General features: G+C 45.3%; 1 long non-coding RNA gene across 1 annotated transcript in view; it reads right to left on the bottom strand.

Annotated features, from left to right (window-relative positions):
• Positions 1-5,775: 5,775 nt before the first annotated feature.
• The window catches only part of LOC130354439 (uncharacterized), a 94,756-nt gene continuing 85,008 nt past the window's right edge, over positions 5,776-15,523 (bottom strand). Inside the window, exon 3 of the long non-coding RNA XR_008888445.1 lies at positions 5,776-6,002. This is a non-coding gene — a long non-coding RNA (uncharacterized LOC130354439). The remainder of the gene's footprint in view (positions 6,003-15,523) is intronic.

Here is a 15,523-nt window from a genome sequence, read left to right as displayed (position 1 = left end):
AAATTAAAAAAGAAAAGAACTTCCGGTAGAGCACACAGCTGTTGATAAGTAGTAGAAGGATTAATATTTTTCAATAGAAGTAATTTACAAATCTGTTTAACTTTCTGGCACCAGTTGATAGAAATTTTTTTTTCCACTGGAGTACCCCTTTAAGGAGTGAGATGGACACATTCACACTGTCCTGTCATTTCTCATTGTTTCACTTTAGCTAGGCAATGGTCATTGCCCGTGCCACCTTCTCAAGCATAATCTTAAATTGGTTGTGTGGAACCATAGAGTATAACATCAATGTGTGATCGATGTAGGTCTCTTTACTCATTGTGGTCGGATGTGCACCCTTCAGATGTTGATGTTAGAGGTATATTTCCTGTCTTCGATCCTACACGATCCTATTTACGAGGTGCACCTCTTAAAAGTGCCCATACTCCTTTAGTAGTTGTTGGCGAAACGTCTGACAGCTGTCTCCTCTGATCTTTCCATGACCAAATGTTCATGTGTTCTCAATGGAGAGAGGAGGGGTAAACTGCTGCCAGACAGCTCTGACAGCAGCTTATCTCTCTGAAAATATAGGGGTGGGGCAGTTCAAATCCAAAATGTCTGACTTTTCTTCCCCCAAGATTCATCTATTGGGGCGACCCCCATACTCTTCAAATAGACAGCTAGTTCCACTGAAGTCGATGGGTTCAGCTGATTTTATACTAATGTGTATCTGGACCTTAAGACTGTTAAAGTTACTATTAGATGTGGTAACTAGTACATAATTGGTAATGCCCTTTTATTTCTGGTCAGAGTTTTTGTAACCCCCAAAAAATAACACTTAAAGGGGTATTCCAGGAAAAAACTTATATATATATATCAACTGGCTCCAGAAAGTTAAACAAGTTTGTAAATTACTTCTATTAAAAAATCTTAATCCTTTCAGTACTTATGAGCTTCTGAAGTTAAGGTTGTTCTTTTCTGTCTCAGTGCTCTCTGATGACACCTGTCTCGGAAAACGCCCAGTTTAGAAGATGTTTGCTATGGGGATTTGCTTCTAAACTGGGCGTTTCCCGAGACACGTGTCATCAGAGAGGACTTAGACAGAAAAGAACAACCTTAACTTCAGAAGCTCATAAGTTCTGAAAGGATTAAGATTTTTTAATAGAAGTAATTTACAAATCTGTTTAACTTTCTGGAGCCAGTTTATATATAAAAAATACGTTTTTCCCTGGATAACCCCTTTAAAGCTGAATCTTTCTAAGATCCAACAGTTTTATAAAAGCAATATTTTTCTACTTTTAATAAATGTTCAATATGTATTTTGGTTGTTTTATTCTGTGGCAATATGCTCACCTATTTTATTATAATATGTACTAGGAGATTGGTAGGATGAGTTTGTTTTCTATTTTATTTTACAATATTTTGAACTGGTTTAAAAAGATTTTATTTTGTAATATATATTTTTTTATACTAGATCATACATCAAAGGTAATCCTGCACTCACCGCCCAGGTACTGTGTGTTCAGTTCATCTCAGGAGTTTGACATCCGACTGGCAGGTGTGCTTGGCGTGGGGCGCTCTGGAGGCGACTGCCGGCGGTTTCACGCAAGAAGCGCATTATTGCGTGAAACCGCCAGAAGAAGCGCATTATTGCGTGAAACCGCCGGCAGTGGCCTCCAGAGCGCCCCACGCCAAGCACACCTGCCAGTCGGATGTCAAACTCCTGAGATGAACTGAACACACAGTGCCTGTGTACTGGCTCCAGAAAGTTAAACAGATTTGTAAATTACTTCTATTAAAAAATATTAATCCTTTCAGTACTTATGAGCTTCTGAAGTTAAGGTTGTTGTTTTTCTGTCTAAGTCCTCTCTGATGACACCTGTCTCAGGAAACGCCCAGTTTAGAAGCAAATCCCCATAGCAAACCTCTTCTAAACTGGGCATTTCCCGAGACAGGTGTCATCAGAGAGGATTTAGACAGAAAAGAACAACCTTAACTTCAGAAGCTCATAAGTACTGAAAGGATTAAGACTTTTTTTTTAATAGAAGTAATTTACAAATCTGTTTAACTTTCTGGAGCCAGTTGATATATATAAACAATTTCTGGAATACCCCTTTAATTAGGGATTTATGTCCAGGAAAACTAGTGGTGCCACTCTGACTTCTTCTTATACAGCGTATTTTTTTTATGAGTTAAAGCAATATGCTTGCACTATGACTATCACTATGTAAGAATTGTGACAGTAGCGTGATCCAGGACCAACATTTTTAACAAAACACAAACAAGATTGCCAGTGAATCCTTTTAAAGTGGTTGTCAAGTGGAATAAATCATTTTTTACAGGGGTCTTCTCCCTGAGGGTCTTCATTCACTCATGAAATCCCATCAGCAACTTGTACTGCGGAGGCACCACTGTGGGAACCAGAGGAAGCTCTCTTCCTCCGACTTAAAGGGGTACTCCACTGGAAACCTTTATTTTTTAATCAGCTGGTGCCAGAAAGGTAAACAGATTTGTTAATTACTTCTATTAAAAAAACCTTAATCCTTCCAGTACTTATCAGCTGCTGTATGATCCACAGGAAGTTTTTTTTCTTTTTTGAATTTCCTTTCTGTCTGACCACAGTGCTCTCTGCTGACACCTCTCTCCATTTTAGGAACTATTCAGAATAGGAGCAAATCCCCATAGAAAACCTATCCTACTCTGGACAGTTCCTAAAATGGACAGAGGTGTCAGACAGAAAGGAAATTCAAAAAGAAAAGAACTTCCTGTGGATCATACAGCAGCTGATAAGTACTGGAAGGATTAAGATTTTTTTTTTTTTAATATAAGTAATTTACAAACCTGTTTAACTTTTTGTCACCAGTTGATTTGAAAAAAATGTTTTCCAGCAGAGTACCCCTTTAAAGGGGTGTTACGGCTTTATACATCTTATCCCCTATTCAAAGGAAAGGGGATAAGATGTATGATCACAGGGGTCCCGCCACTGGGAACCCCCCCCCCCCCCCCCCCGATCTCAGTGCAGCCCTCGGCATTCTGTGCCACTATATAAGATGGGATAAGATGTATAAAGCCGGAATGTCCCTTTAACCCCTCAGATGCCATGTTAATTGTGACCATGGCATCCGAGCAATTAAGTGGCTGGAATTGAAGTTTTTTCCAATCCCTATTACAGTAAAGTGTCAGCGTTAATATACAGCTGACACCTGCTGCTGTTAGAGCAGAAGCAGCTCCCTACTACGCCATTGACTTTCATTTACACTGGGTTGTGCGATTTGTATTGCTGCAGTGTCATAAATGTACTTTTAATGGTGCCAAGGTTGGGTTGTATGAGATAAAACAAAGCTGCTTTCTTCTACAAAAATAAATCGCACTTATGTACAGTATAGGCAATGAGTGGTATTGCAAACCCAGCCCCATTTGTAGATGAGCTTTAATACTGAACACAACCCATAGACAAGTATGGCGCCAACGCCACATTTGTCTCATCTCATCCGTCCCCTTTAAATGATTTCAGATGTGTAGGATGAGTGCAGGTAATAAACAATTGCTAAGCATCCTACACCACAGAGGGACTCGGTATAAGTATAAAAGCCTCTATTGCAATTACCGCAGACGTTTTCGATAACGTATTCGTTAATGAATGCAGCCAGGTGTTCTCCATAAAATAAGCCACCCATCGCTTCACATAGCGCAGTTCTCCTTAAACCGTCTGACTTGGACATTCATTAAACATTCCCATCAGGCACAGCCTGGAATTAAGCATATATCATTGCCTCATTTACAAGCAATTTACATACTGAGAGTTTTGTGCTTTATTTTTTGCGTGTACCTGAAGGAAGAAAAATGATTGATGGCTTTAGTGCCGAAAATTGTCTGGCTGCACTCTCCTGTATGGAGAACAGCTTTCTGGCTCATCATATGAAGCCTCCCATCCAGGAATGTCACCATTTATAATTTCACGTTTTTAGGTTTTGGCATTTTTTTTCTTCTATCTTTCCTTTGTTGCTCCAAAATGCTCAACCTATATGTCATGTATCAGAACCGGTTTCACTGGGAGAGTTTATGGTGTTTTTGATGTTTTTGTTTTTGTTTGTTTTCTTCCTTTCTTTTGTAATATATGTAACATACTACACCGTTTTGGTCAGATTTACTAATCCTGTCTAAGGGTAAAGTATTGTTACATAGGTATTGATGATCTAAAGGTTGGCCATAGTTTATGGCCAACCTCTAGATCATCGATACCTATGTATCCTGTCTATGGGTAAGTTCACACGAGCGGATCACCAGCGCGTATTATGCTGCAGATCCGCCGCTGAAGGACCGCTGTATGCTGCCTTTACAGGTGCCTGCTCGGAGCGGCAGTACGCCGCTACTAGCAGACTCACTGAAAGAGCACCTATTATCAACTAAACTTTCCCTAATCCCCCTCCCCATCTGTCCCTGTCTCTATCTACCCTAGCGTTCATTTTACTTAAAATACCTTTTTATGTTCATCTTTGGTAGCTTAGAGAGGACTGTCTGAGAAGGGAGGAAGTGGGCGGGGCTCGGCAGGCGTGACATCATCTGAAGCCTTGCCGGGCCGCTTCTGCCCTTCTTCCTGTATGCTGCGCTCCCTCTCGGGAGCGCGCATACAGGCGGAGTGCAGGGACAGTGTGAGGTGGATTTTTCAAACCCATGCAAAAGTCGGACCGCGGTCCGACTTTTGCATGGGTTTGAAAAATCCACCTTGCACCGGGTCTCCTTGTCAGCGGGAGGAGCCTGAGACGCCGCTGGCCAGCAGAGTCAGGAGCACGCCTGGCAGGGATGCGCGCACAGCGTTCGCTCCCGCCTGTCTGCTTCACAGACGGGCGCTGCACTGAGTATCAGATTTCAGACTCAGCCACCAGGCCGGCGTGAGTCCGAAATCACCAAAAAAGGGACTCCTAGGGAGACCCCTAGTGGCCAAAAGTTTAAACACAAAAAACATAGAAGAATACATTTTTTTTTTTTATAGAACCCTATTAGTAAATTGTTTTATATATAATAAACTATAAAATATAAAAAAAAACATTTTGATAAGAGGTACTCTTTAAGCGATGTGCGAGTCGCTTCGCATGCGCGGTGTACTCGCACACATCACGGCCACTCCCCCTGCTCTATGAGCTAGGCCGAGAGCTGCTGCTGCGATGTGTGAGCAAATCACACATCGCAGTGTGTCTCCTCGTAGCGGCGTATTGCCACTCTGAGCAGGCAGCATACAGCGGTCCTTCAGCGGCGGATCCGCAGCATAGTATGCACTGGGGATCCGCTCGTGTGAACGTACCCTAACATTTAGACTTACACCAGATAATCTGAAGAAGGACTCTGTATGATAAATTTGGTAGAGACCAATCAGGTTACTGCTTTAATTTTTAAGAGGCCTTTTCAAAAATTAAAGAAACGATCTGGTTGCTATGGGTAACTTAGCAACTTTTCATCTTGACAGTTTTTGATAAATCTCCCCCTTTTGAACCCATTGTACAAGCCTACTTGCCACTTTACAGCCACCTGATTAAAGTGTGTCCCTAACTTGAAATGACGTGGTATGTGGTGGCGACCACCATCGCCACAACCCCATAGGAGGAATGACCCGGTGGTCTGGCAGCCCCGCTACCTCCCAGCTCTGTGCCATGCCACCCCAGAGACACAATGGCCACCACATAAACCCAAACCACGAGCTTCTGTGCTGGATGTCCATGAGGTCAGACAGGTGAGTAAATGTTTTTTTCTTCTATTATGGCATCTGGACCACTTAATAATTTTTGCAAAGGGTGGATAACCAATTTAATGGCTGATGCTGAAGATAGGCCATCAATATCAGATTGGTGGGGGCCTGATTCCCGACACCCCCTCTGGACTGCAGAGCTGTGGAGCTTGTGCCGGTGCTGCAGCCTTCTACCAGACATGGCTCTGTACATTGTGGCTGTACCTTGTATTGCAGCCTTTCCCTTTTCACTTGAATGAATATTTTTGGGGGTATTTATGTCTATCCAATGAATATGTATCTGAAAAACAAAACCAACTGGTATCAAAATATATAAAGAAATGAGTCAGTTTAGAATTTTGGACCTAAAACATAATAAAAGGTGAAGTCATTTTAACACTTATCTTTTTAGCTAGGGCCACAATAGAGCTGTGCTTAACCCTGGTGGATCCAGAAGAAGTAAAAAAAAGAAAACCATTATGACATTATACCTAAAGAGGGCCCTTCTGTTAGTTTTCTCCTGCCTATACTTTACCTTACTTCCACCCATCCAGCATCTCCCTACTTGCCATTTTAGTTTTTTGCTAGATATTCATGGATAAACAGTGATAGATTCATCCAAACCACACTGATTTCTTCAATTAATTTGAATTACTATTATTAAAGGAGTACTCCGGCAAAAAAAAAAAAACCTTATCCCCTTTCCACAGGATAGGGGATAAGTAGCTTATCTTTGTCAGGAGCACGTATCGTCTACCAATAGACTGCACACGCTCCATTCATTCCTATAGGAGCACGTGCCTGCTGAATGGAGCACGTGCCTGCTGTAGCACATGCTCCTCACTGAATTCTGGGGTCCCATCCCGGTGATCGCGCGGGGGGGGGGGGGGGCCCAGCGGTCAGATGCCCACAATCAGCTTAACAGGGGATAAGTTTTAGATCGCGGGGGGTCTGAGTCCTGGGGCCCCCCATAATCTCCTGTTTAGAGACCCGACTCTCTTATATAGTGGTGCGTCACAACCCCCGCCCGAAGCAGGGGCCTCCACGCCCCCTCTTTATAGTTCTATGGGAGAGCCGAAGATTTCATTAGAGGTACAGGTACGCCCTGCGTTCTTAAGAGGTTAAAGGGGTACTCGACTGGAAAACGTTTTATTTATTTATTTATTTTTTCAATCAACTGATGCCAGAAAGTTAAACAGATTTGTAAATTACTTCTATTTAAAAATCTTAATCCTTCCAGTACTTATCAACTGCTGTATACTACAGAGGAAGTTCTTTTCTTTTTGAATTTCTTTTCTGTCTGACCACAGTGCTCTCTGCTGACACCTCTGTCCGTGTCAGGAACTGTGCAGAGTAAGATAGGTTTGCTATGCGGATTTGTTCCTACTCTGGACAGTTCCTAACATGGACAGAGGTGTCCGCAGAGAGCACTGTGGTCAGACAGAAAGGAAATTCAAAAAGAAAAGAACTTCCTTTGGAGCATACAGCAGTGGATTAATACTGGAGGGATTAAGATTTTTAAATAGAAGTAATTTACAAATCTGTTTAACTTTCTGGCATCAATTGATTTGAAAAATAAAAATGTTTTCCAGCAGAGTACCCCTTTAAATTCATATTTTTTGCTCTTTCTGTGGGAAAGTAGGGTGTAATTTGCTGTATGTTCTTGAGCGGCGCAGAGGGTGCACATACTTCTCCGGGGAGCAGACCTATTAGTGCGGTGAAGAAGCCATCTCTAAGGAAGGCTGATGACTGAGGCGCTGGGAGCTGAGGTGGATGCACAATACAAGCAGAAGCAATTAGCAGGAAATCACATGCCAGCCATGCCACCAGCTGGCACTGAGGCTTTGTTTTCACACTCTGCTGTCTATGATTGGTGTGGTGTGCCCACTTGTAATTCACTCCTGTGTCTGGTAGCTCAGCACTGTCTATGTGCAGATCCATCACACTGTCCAGAAATACAATACTGTGAGATGAATCGGTAATTTGTCTGTTATCATTGCACAATTACATTTATTAATACAGCTCTCCTCTACGTATCTAGAGTAATGTACAAGTATGGGGGCATGTACACCCTGGTTGTGGCTCTACAGCTCCCCATAATACAGCACTATAATCTATCAAAGTACAGGTGAAAGGTATGTATGTCACAGAGGGAGACTGTCACCGAAACATGTCAAAATAGGACAATAGCAGGGGGCATGTAAAACTGAAGGTCACCTGTACATTATCCCTTCTCTATTGCTCTACCTTTTGCATTGTTCATGTCCTTTGTCATTACTGTATTACCCCTGTACTGTGACATCACTGTGTATATTACCCCTGTACTGTGACATCACTGTGTATATTATCCCTGTCCTGTGACATCACTGTTTATTATCCCTGTACTGTGACATCACTGTGTATATTATCCCTGTACTATGACATCACTGCATTATCCCTGTACTGTGACATCACTGTGTATATTATCCCTGTACTGTGAGATCACTGTGTATATTATCCCTGTACTGTGACATCACTGTGTATTATCCCTGTACTGTGGCATCACTGTGTGTATTATCCCTGCACTGTGACATCACTGTGTATTATCCCTGCACTGTGACATCACTGTGTATATTATCCCTGTACTGTGACATCACTGTGTATTATCCCTGTACTGTGACATCACTGTGTGTATTATCCATGTACTGTGACATCACTGTGTATTTTCCCTGTACTGTGACATCACTGTGTGTATTATCCCTGTACTGTGACATCACTGTGTGTATTATCCCTGTACTGTGACAACACTGTGTATTATCCCTGTACTGTGACATCACTGTGTATATTATCGCTGTACTGTGACATCACTGTGTGTATTATCCCTGTACTGTGACATCACTGTGTATATTATCCATGTACTGTGACATCACTGTGTATATTATCCCTGTACTGTGACATCACTGTGTATTATCCCTGTACTGTGACATCACTGTGTATTATCCCTGTACTGTGGCATCACTTTGTGTATTATCCCTGCACTGTGACATCACTGTGTATATTATCCCTGTACTGTGACATCACTGTGTATGTTATCCCTGTACTGTGACATCACTGTGTGTATTATCCCTGCACTGTGACATCACTGTGTATATTATCGCTGTACTGTGACATCACTGTGTATTATCCCTGTACTATGACATCACTGTGTATTATCCCTGTATTGTGACAACACTGTGTATATTATCCCTGTAGAGTGACATCACTGTGTGTATTATCCGTGTAGTGTGACATCACTGTGTATTATCCCTGTACTGTGACATCACTGTGTATTATCCCTGTACTGTGACATCACTGTGTGCATTATCCCTGTACTGTGACATCACTGTGTATATTATCCCTGTACTGTGACATGACTGTGTGCATTATCCCTGCACTGTGACATCACTGTGTATATTATCGCTGTACTGTGACATCACTGTGTATTATCCCTGTACTATGACATCACTGTGTATTATCCCTGTATTGTGACAACACTGTGTATATTATCCCTGTAGAGTGACATCACTGTGTGTATTATCCGTGTAGTGTGACATCACTGTGTATTATCCCTGTACTGTGACATCACTGTGTATTATCCCTGTACTGTGACATCACTGTGTGCATTATCCCTGTACTGTGACATCACTGTGTATATTATCCCTGTACTGTGACATGACTGTGTGCATTATCCCTGTACTGTGACTTAACTATGTGCATTATCCCAGCATTGTGACATCGTTGTTAATTATCCCTATAATGTAACATCACTATATAAATAATCCTTATACTGTAACATCACTGTGTATATTATTAGTGTTGAGCGGCATAGGCCATATTCGAATTGGCAATATTTTGCGAATATATGGACGAATATTCGTCATATATTCGCTAAATTTGCATATTCGCGTTTTATTTTCGCATATGTGAAAATTTGCATATGTGAAAATTTGCATATGCACAGATTAGCATATACTAAAATTTGCATATGCGCAAATTAGCACGCCAGTCTCACACAGTAGTATTAGAGCCTTCTTTACACCACACAAGCTGGAAGCAGAGAGGGATGATCACTGTGATGTGTACTTCACTGTGTATATCATGCCCATACTGTGACATCACTGTGTGTATTATCCCTGTACTGTGACATCACTGTGTGTATTATTCTTGTACTGTGACATCACTGTGTGTATTATCCTTGTACTGTGACATCACTGTGTGTATTATCCTTGTACTGTGACATCACTGTGTACATTATCCCTGTACTGTGATGTGTATATCATGCCCATACTGTGACATCAATATATCCAGTACTTTTTATCTTAGTACTGTGACATAACTGTGAGCATTTTCATGGACCATGAATAACATTGACATTCCTCTGTAGATTCTCATACACCTTGTGTTGTGCCCTCTTTACTACTTCTTTGCTTATAAAGACAGTGACTCTTCAATGCTACAATCCAGGGCACTAAGTCTAAGGAACCCTTTTATTCTTCCTGAAGCGATCCTCTATCTTATATCGCTAGAATATGCCATTGTGGTGGCCCAGTACAGAAGTGGCTCTTCTGTACAATCTATGGTACTTTTCAGGTGAACTCAGTCCTAGTCCCCTGGCCCCACACTCCTCAGGACTCTAGTTATCTTATTGTTCATACAAATGGTTAATGTATTTGCTTTAGATGTATAAGCCTTTAAGGCCTGCGCTCCCAGCGTCTGGAACATTGAGTTCCGTGTTCACGCCCACCCCCTCGTGATGTCATGGACTTCCCCCTCAATCAAAGTCTATGGGAAGGGGGCGTGTCAGCCATCACTCCCCCTCCCATAGACTTGCATTGAGGGGGCGGGATGTGATGTCACATGAGTGGGCGTGACTTCACGAGGGGGTGGGCGTGAACACGGAAGCCCGCACACTGCGTTCGGAACTCAATGTTCCGGATGGTGGGTAGCGGCGTAACCCTTTAAGACATGTAACCAGGGAAGGTGTCAGGTGACTTGTGTGGTGACACATAGCAGTACAGATAAGTTCTGAGAGTGTCTGGTGTCCTGAAGAGACCCAAGGCCTACCCACGCAGCCACGCTTCCACCAACCAAGTGCCCCTTCAGGTGAACGTCAAAGCCTGGTAAAGTACAGGGGTAAAGTCTAGTCAAGTCAGTCCAATCTGCTAAAGTCATCGTGGGTCTGCAGTAATCACCACAAGTCCCAGCAAGCCTGCAAGTCTCCTAAGTTACTGGTCATCTCTTCCATCTGTCTGCCTCAGTAAAGCTGCCATTGTTCCATAACTTTGCATCTGAGTGATTATTTTCCCTGCGCCTAGCCCAGGAACCAGCGGCCATACCTCAGGTGGTGTAGAGGATAACCATGCCCAGGCGTCACGAACACAAGGGGTTAATGCCATCTGCCCCTAGGGTAATAACATCTGCCCTTCCAACGCACCCTCACCACAACTTTTGGCATCCTATGAACAGGATACGGGTGTGCACCTTATGCAAGAAGTACCCCTCCCAGTCTGACCTGTGTCCCGTATTGCAGAGAAAAACACACGAGTGTGTGACAGAAATTGCGCCAGAAAATGTACGGGACTTTATCAGTGAAACTTGTATGTTGCAAGGCGCTTGTTACGCCGAGCGCTCCGGGTTCCCGCTCCTCCCCGGAGCGCTCGCTTCACCTCCTCCGCTGCAGCGCTCCGGTCACGTCCTCTGACCCGGGGCGCTGCGATCCTGCTGCTAGCCGGGATGCGATTCGCGATGCGGGTAGCGCCCGCTCGCGATGCGCACCCCGGCTCTCCTACCTGACTCGCTCCCCGTCTGTTCTGTCCCGGCGCGCGCGGCCCCGCTCCCTAGGGCGCGCGCGCGCCGGGTCTCTGCGATATAAAGGGCCACTGCGCCGCTGATTGGCGCAGTGGTTCCAATTAGAGTTATCACCTGTGCACTCCCTATATTACCTCACTTCCCTTGCACTCCCTTGCCGGATCTTGTTGCCTTAGTGCCAGTGAAAGCGTTCCTTGTGTGTTCCTTGCCAGTGTTTCCAGACCTTCTGCCGTTGCCCTTGACTACGATCCTTGCTGCCTGCCCCGACCTTCTGCTACGTCCGACCTTGCTTCTGCCTACTCCCTTGTACCGCGCCTATCTTCAGCAGCCAGAGAGGTGAGCCGTTGCTAGTGGATACGACCTGGTCACTACCGCCGCAGCAAGACCATCCCGCTTTGCGGCGGGCTCTGGTGAAAACCAGTAGTGGCTTAGAACCGGTCCACTAGCACGGTCCACGCCAATCCCTCTCTGGCACAGAGGGTCCACTACCTGCCAGCCGGCATCGTGACAGTAGATCCGGCCATGGATCCCGCTGAAGTTCCTCTGCCAGTTGTCGCTGACCTCACCACGGTGGTCGCCCAGCAGTCACAACAGATTGCGCAACAAGGCCAACAGCTGTCTCAACTGACCGTTTTGCTACAACAGTTGCTACCACAGCTTCAGCAGTCATCTCCTCCGCCAGCTCCTGCACCTCCTCCGCAGCGAGTGGCCGCTCCTGGGATACGCTTATCCTTGCCGGATAAGTTTGATGGGGACTCTAAGTTTTGCCGTGGCTTCCTTTCCCAATGTTCCCTGCATCTGGAGATGATGTCGGACCTGTTTCCCACTGAAAGGTCTAAGGTGGCTTTCGTAGTCAGTCTTCTGTCCGGAAAAGCCCTGTCATGGGCCACACCGCTCTGGGACCGCAATGACCCCGTCACTGCCTCTGTACACTCCTTCTTCTCGGAAATCCGAAGTGTCTTTGAGGAACCTGCCCGAGCCTCTTCTGCTGAGACTGCCCTGTTGAACCTGGTCCAGGGTAATTCTTCCGTTGGCGAGTATGCCGTACAATTCCGTACACTTGCTTCAGAATTGTCCTGGAATAATGAGGCCCTCTGCGCGACCTTCAAAAAAGGCCTATCCAGCAACATTAAAGATGTTCTGGCCGCACGAGAAATTCCTGCTAATCTACATGAACTTATTCACCTAGCCACTCGCATTGACATGCGTTTTTCTGAAAGGCGTCAGGAACTCCGCCAAGATATGGACTCTGTTCGCACGAGGCGTTTCGTCTCCTCGGCTCCTCTCTCCTCTGGTCCCCTGCAATCTGTTCCTGTGCCTCCCGCCGTGGAGGCTATGCAGGTCGACCGGTCTCGCCTGACACCTCAAGAGAGGACACGACGCCGTATGGAGAACCTCTGCCTGTACTGTGCTAGTACCGAACACTTCCTGAGGGATTGTCCTATCCGTCCTCCCCGCCTGGAAAGACGTACGCTGACTCCGCACAAAGGTGAGACAGTCCTTGATGTCTACTCTGCTTCTCCACGTCTTACTGTGCCTGTGCGGATGTCTGCTTCTGCCTTCTCCTTCTCTACAGTGGCCTTCTTGGACTCTGGTTCTGCAGGAAATTTTATTTTGGCCTCTCTCGTCAACAGGTTCAACATCCCAGTGACCAGTCTCGCCAGACCCCTCTACATCAATTGTGTAAATAATGAAAGATTGGACTGTACCATACGTTTCCGCACGGAGCCCCTTCTTATGAGCATCGGATCTCATCATGAGAGGATTGAACTTTTGGTCCTCCCCAATTGCACCTCGGAGATTCTCCTTGGACTTCCCTGGCTTCAACTTCATTCCCCAACCCTGGATTGGTCCACTGGGGAGATCAAGAGTTGGGGGTCCTCTTGTTCCAAGAACTGTCTAAAACCGGTTCCCAGTAACCCTTGCCGTAACTCTGTGGTTCCTCCAGTAACCGGTCTCCCTAAGGCCTATATGGACTTCGCGGATGTTTTCTGCAAAAAACAAGCTGAGACTCTACCTCCTCACAGGCCTTATGATTGCCCTATCGACCTCCTCCCGGGTACTACTCCACCCCGGGGCAGAATTTATCCTCTCTCTGCCCCAGAGACTCTTGCCATGTCCGAATACGTCCAGGAGAATCTAAAAAGGGGCTTTATCCGTAAATCCTCCTCTCCTGCCGGAGCCGGATTTTTCTTTGTCTCCAAAAAAGATGGCTCCCTACGTCCTTGCATTGACTACCGCGGTCTTAATAAAATCACGGTTAAGAACCGCTACCCCTTACCCCTCATCTCTGAACTCTTTGATCGCCTCCAAGGTGCCCACATCTTCACTAAATTGGACTTAAGAGGCGCCTATAACCTCATCCGCATCAGAGAGGGGGACGAGTGGAAAACGGCATTTAACACCAGAGATGGACACTTTGAGTATCTGGTCATGCCCTTTGGACTGTGCAATGCCCCTGCCGTCTTCCAAGACTTTGTCAATGAAATTTTTCGTGATTTATTATACTCCTGTGTTGTGGTATATCTGGACGATATCCTAATTTTTTCTGCCAATCTAGAGGAACACCGCCGGCATGTCCGTATGGTTCTTCAGAGACTTCGTGACAACCAACTCTATGCCAAAATTGAGAAATGTCTGTTTGAATGCCAATCTCTTCCTTTTCTAGGATATTTGGTCTCTGGCCAGGGACTACAGATGGATCCAGACAAACTCTCTGCCGTCTTAAATTGGCCACGCCCCTCCGGACTCCGTGCTATCCAACGCTTTTTGGGGTTCGCCAATTATTACAGGCAATTTATTCCACATTTTTCTACCATTGTGGCTCCTATCGTGGCTTTAACCAAGAAAAATGCTGATCCCAAGTCCTGGCCTCCTCAAGCAGAAGACTCCTTTAAACAACTCAAGTCTGCCTTTTCTTCGGCTCCCGTGCTCTCCAGACCTGACCCTTCCAAACCCTTCCTATTGGAGGTTGATGCCTCCTCAGTAGGAGCTGGAGCTGTTCTTCTACAAAAAAATCCTTCCGGGCATGCTGTCACTTGTGGTTTTTTCTCTAGGACCTTCTCTCCAGCGGAGAGGAACTACTCCATCGGGGATCGAGAGCTTCTAGCCATTAAATTAGCACTTGAGGAATGGAGGCATCTGCTGGAGGGATCAAGATTTCCTGTTATTATCTACACCGACCACAAGAACCTCTCCTACCTCCAGTCTGCCCAACGGCTGAATCCTCGCCAGGCCCGGTGGTCTCTGTTCTTTGCCCGATTTAATTTTGAGATTCACTTTCGTCCTGCCGATAAGAACATTAGAGCCGATGCTCTCTCTCGTTCCTCGGATGCCTCAGAAGTTGATCTCCCTCCGCAACACATCATTCCACCTGACTGCCTGATCTCCACTTCTCCTGCCTCCATCAGACAGACCCCTCCAGGAAAGACCTTTGTTTCTCCACGCCAACGCCTCGGAATCCTCAAATGGGGTCACTCCTCCCATCTCGCAGGTCATGCGGGCATCAAGAAATCTGTGCAACTCATCTCCCGCTTCTATTGGTGGCCGACTCTGGAGACGGATGTTGGGGACTTTGTGCGAGCCTGCACTATCTGTGCCCGGGATAAGACTCCTCGCCAGAAGCCCGCTGGTTTTCTTCATCCTCTGCCTGTCCCCGAACAGCCTTGGTCTCTGATTGGTATGGATTTTATTACTGATTTACCCCCTTCCCGTGGCAACACCGTTATTTGGGTGGTCGTTGATCGATTCTCCAAAATGGCACATTTCATTCCTCTTCCTGGTCTTCCTTCTGCGCCTCAGTTGGCTAAACAATTTTTTGTACACATTTTTCGTCTTCACGGGTTGCCTACGCAGATTGTCTCGGATAGAGGGGTCCAATTCGTGTCTAAATTCTGGAGAGCTCTCTGTAAACAACTCAAGATTAAATTAAATTTTTCCTCTGCATATCATCCCCAGTCCAATGGACAAGTAGAAAGAATTAACCAGATCCTGGGT

This window comes from Hyla sarda, chromosome 1 (assembly GCF_029499605.1).
Source record: "Hyla sarda isolate aHylSar1 chromosome 1, aHylSar1.hap1, whole genome shotgun sequence".
Classification (NCBI taxonomy): Eukaryota; Metazoa; Chordata; class Amphibia; order Anura; family Hylidae; genus Hyla; species Hyla sarda.
The sequence above is the reverse complement of the archived record's forward strand: the minus strand, read 5'-3'. Positions and strand labels throughout refer to the sequence as shown.